The sequence below is a fragment of the Oncorhynchus gorbuscha genome, linkage group LG16 (assembly GCF_021184085.1).
Source record: "Oncorhynchus gorbuscha isolate QuinsamMale2020 ecotype Even-year linkage group LG16, OgorEven_v1.0, whole genome shotgun sequence".
Classification (NCBI taxonomy): domain Eukaryota; kingdom Metazoa; phylum Chordata; class Actinopteri; order Salmoniformes; family Salmonidae; genus Oncorhynchus; species Oncorhynchus gorbuscha.
In genome coordinates this window covers 50,108,731-50,113,336 of record NC_060188.1, presented here as the reverse complement: position 1 = coordinate 50,113,336, position 4,606 = coordinate 50,108,731, and the positions used below count along the sequence as shown (strand labels likewise).

The 4,606-nt window shown below is 50.2% G+C and overlaps 1 long non-coding RNA gene across 5 annotated transcripts in view; it reads right to left on the bottom strand.

Annotated features, from left to right (window-relative positions):
- The window catches only part of LOC123999694, a 3,886-nt gene extending 2,863 nt beyond the window's left edge, over nucleotides 1-1,023 (bottom strand). For all 5 annotated transcript variants that reach the window (XR_006832501.1, XR_006832502.1, XR_006832500.1 and 2 more), the window contains exon 1: nucleotides 1,013-1,023. This is a non-coding gene — a long non-coding RNA (uncharacterized LOC123999694). The remainder of the gene's footprint in view (nucleotides 1-1,012) is intronic.
- Nucleotides 1,024-4,606: the final 3,583 nt, after the last annotated feature.

Here is a 4,606-nt window from a genome sequence, read left to right as displayed (position 1 = left end):
TGGTTACCAGATACTGTGAGGGTTAAAGGTAGTGTTTCACATAATATACTGGGAGAGGACTACCATCCAAGGCGAACATGACCGTGGGCTCCCCTAACTGTCTGAGAGGAATGTCATGTTCCCGAGCCCAGGCTTCGTCCATAAAACAGCCCTCCGCCCCAGAGTCTATTAATGCACTGCAGGAAGCTGCCGATCCGGTCCAGCGTAGATGGACCGGCAAGGTAGTACAGGTACTTGACGGAGAGGACAGAGTAGTAGCACTTATCAGTCGCCCTCCGCTTACTGATGAGCTCTGGCCTTTAACTGGACATGAAATGACAAAATGACCAGCGGAACCGCAATAGAGACAGAGGCGGTTGGTGATTCTCCGTTCCCTCTCCTTAATCGAGATGCGAATACCCCCCAGCTGCATGGGCTCAACACCTGAGTCAGTGGGGAAAGATGGTAGTGTCGGGAGAGGGGGGACACAGTTAACGCGAGCTCTCTTCTATGAGCTCGGTGACGAAGATCTACCCGTCGTTCAATGCGAATAGCGAGTTCAATCAAAGAATCCACGCTGGATGGAACCTCCCGGGAGAGAATCTCATCCTTAACCTTAGCGTGGAGTCCCTCCAGAAAACGAGCGAGCAACGCCTGCTCGTTCCAGTTACTGGAGGCAGCAAGAGTGCGAAACTCTATAGAGTAATCCGTTATGGATCGATTACCTTGACATAGGGAAGTCAGGGACCAGGAAGCTTCTTTCCCAAAAACAGAACGATCAAAAACCCGTATCATCTCCTCTTTAAAGTTCTGATAATCGTTAGTACACTCAGCCCTTGCCTCCCAGATAGCTGTGCCCCACTCTCGAGCCCGACCAGTAAGGAGTGATATGACGTAGGCGATCCGAGCTCTCTCTCTTGAGTATGTGTTGGGCTGGAGAGAGAACACAATATCACACTGGGTGAGAAAGGAGCGGCACTCAGTGGGCTGCCCAGAGTAACATGGTGGGTTATTAACCCTAGGTTCCGGAGACTCGGAAGACCAGGAAGTAGCTGGTGGCACGAGACGAAGACTCTGAAACTGTCCTGAGAGGTCGGAAACCTGAGCGGCCAGGGTCTCAACGGCATGACGAGCAGCAGACAATTCCTGCTTGTGTTTGCCGAGCATTGCTCCCTGGATCTCGATGGCAGAGTAGAAAGAATCCGTAGTCGCTGGGTCCATTCTTGGTCGGATCATTCTGTTATGCAGGTGAATGAGGACCCAAAAGCGACTTAACGGAAACAGAGTCTTTATTCCAGTCTTAGACAAAAGCGATAATCCTGGATATTATCAAGGCAAATGCAAACACAGGAAAACTGAAATCCACTCGTCAGTAGAGAGGAATGACTGGAGACGCGACCACAGACTGCAGGTCGTTTCGGGAAGGCACCGGCCGTAGCTGACTTTGACACCTGCTCACACGCAGCATCTGAAGAAGGTAAAACACGACAGAGCGGAACAAGGACACAGAACAGCGAACATCAAGCAATGATCCGACAAGGACAGAAGCGGAAAACAGAGGGAGAAATAGGGACTCTAATCAGAGGGCAAAATAGGGGACAGGTGTGAAAGAGTAAATGAGGTAGTTAGGAGAATGAGGAACAGCTGGGAGCAGGAACGGAACGATAGAGAGAGAGAGAGAGAGAGGGAGAGAGGGAGGGGGAGAGAGAGGGATAGAAAGAGGGAAAGAACCTAATAAGACCAGCAGGGGGAAACGAACAGAAGGGGAAGCACAAGGACAAGACATGACAATATATGACAAAACATGACACCGTGGCTGCTGGCACCAGACTTGCCCTCCAATGGATCCTCGTTAAAGGATTTAAAGTGTACTCATTCCAATTACAGGGCCTCGAAAGAGTCCTGTATTGTTATTTTTCATCACTACCTCCCCGAGTCGGGAGTGGGTAATTTGCGCGCCTGCTGCCTTCCTTGGATGTGGTAGCCGTTTCTCAGGCTCCCTCTCCGGAATCGAACCCTGATTCCCCGTTACCCGTGGTCACCATGGTAGGCACAGAAAGTACCATCGAAAGTTGATAGGGCAGACATTCGAATGAGACGTCACCGCCACAAAGGGCGCGCGATCGGCTCAAAGTTATCTAGAGTCATCAAAGCGGCCGGGGCAACCGCATGGGTTGGCCCACATGGGTTTTGGGTCTGATAAATGCACGCATCCCCGGAGGTCAGCGCTCGTTGGCATGTATTAGCTCTAGAATTGCCACAGTTATCCAAGTAATGTTGGAGCGATCAAAGGAACCATAACTGATTTAATGAGCCATTCGCAGTTTCACTGTACCGGCCGTGTGTACTTAGACTTGCATGGCTTAATCTTTGAGACAAGCATATGCTACTGGCAGGATCAACCAGGTAGCCACTCACAACGTAGATGTACCTGGGCGCACTAAGCAAAGAACAACCAGGGACCGGTCCTATCCCGTCAGGGGAGGAGGCCCTGGCGCAATCCACCGTGCGCCCAGTGGGAGGCCCTGAACTGCCCATGGCCGAAGCCACAGGTGCCGGGGCGCCGCTCGAGAGGTCTCTTGTCTAGCTGGAGCGTCCATTCGGAACGCCATCAACTGGGCCAAAAGGAACAACAACCTCGGCCAGACCGCTTGAGTCAACCGGGTATGTCCACATTAAAGACAGGGTTTGAGAATACGTGTTTCTGGCGCCGATGCGTTACGGGATGACCATCACCACATGCTTCCCAGCCTGAGTGTGCCACTCCCCGCACCGGAACACCAATGTAGGGCCACTTGGTCAGACAGTTTGGCTGGATCTCGCACGAACAGTGCGCGGCTGGAGCGTATCGAAATAGGGGGTCAACCGTTTCCCGAAAGGGGCTCCCCCGATAGAGGCAAATCCACGTGGGTCGGGAGGAAACATCCATCAGAACACCAGCCAAAGGCCGGCCGATAGAGGCCCTCCCAGGAGGAAAACGAATGCAAATCGGTCAGGAAATTAAACTGGCTGGACAACAGAGGAGAACCACGGAGAAGCACCGTGAACCAAGAGTGGGACTAGACTGGAGAGGTAGCCCTCACCGGGGCTAAACAACCACTAATCGGTCGCCGAAGGGACGGACACCTTCATTGGACCAGAACCATGGTCATTGATGAATAAAACCCACAAGGTAATAGCTGGGATAGAGCACCTGCCCAGGACAAGGCTCAATATCATCCCACCACCAAGCTGGGAAACCTGGATCAAAAGTTAGGACAAATCGGGTGCCGAAGGGGCTGGTCAACCCACTAAATCGGTCGCCGGCGGAAAATGTCCAAAGTACCATGGTTCCCGAGGGGCTCACATCCCTCAAAAGTGTTCATTACTCATTTTCTATTTGGGCTGAGCAGTTTGACACCACCCCCGTCTCTCTAGGACTTGGAAGTCTTGTTGTCAAAAACCAGGTTTCTGATTTCGCACCGGTACCTGTCTGGTCGACCCGCCACTGAGTGTGTCATCAACGGGCAGGCCAATTTATCGACATAAGCCCGGAACCTCACAGGGATTATGTGTGCCCCGCCATTGGGGGTCAAATTCAGGTACACCTGAAAAGTACGCCTCCAAACTGGATGGGGGTTTTTTGCACGAAAGGGAGAGCATTTCCATTGAATTAAAACCGTTTTTGTATAAAACTTTTTAATAGGAAATCGTGTTTTAAGTTTTGGGAAAAAAGTGCAAGTGATTTATGGAAGGTTTTATTTATTTTTTCCTGTGCAACTGGTGATTTGAAATAGGCACCTGGTAACCCAAAAATAAAAAATATGGTCCTAAATGCACTTACCGGTGTTCCAGATATCCAAGCCCGCTATGGGAGCACCCTACTACGGACCTTTATCAATGGGGGCCGGCCTGAGTGATTTATGGAAGGTTTGTTTTTGTTTTTCCTGTGCAACTCGTGATTTGAAATAGGCACCTGGTAACCCCAAAATAAAATATGGTCCTAAATGCACTTACCGGTACTCCAGATATCCATGCCCACTCTGTGAACAACCTACTACGGCCCTCTATCCATGGGGGCCCTTCCTGAGTGCTTTATGGACAGTTTAAAATATGTTGGTGGATGCGGATTAGAATAAACCTCTGTGCAACTGGTAAATGAAAATAGGCACCTGGTAACCCAAAAATAAAAATATGGTCCTAAATGCACTTACCGGTACTCCTAATATGCATGCCCACTCTGTGAGCACTCTACTACGGCCCTCTATCCATGGGGGCCCTTCCTGAGTGCTTTATGGACAGTTTAAAATATGTTGGTGGATGCGGATTAGGATATACCTCTGTGCAACTGGTGATTGAAAATAGGCACCTGTTAACCCCAAAACAAAAATATGGTCCTAAATGCACTTACCGGTACTCCAGATATCCATGCCCACTCTGTGAGCACCCTACTATGGACCTTTATCAATGGGGGCCCTTCCTGAGTGCTTTATGGACAGTTTAAAATATGTTGGTGGATGCGGATTAGGATATACCTCTGTGCAACTGGTGATTGAAAATAGGCACCTGGTAACACAAAACAAAAATATGGTCCTAAATGCACTTACCGGTACTCCAGATATCCATGCCCACTCTGTGAGCACCCTAC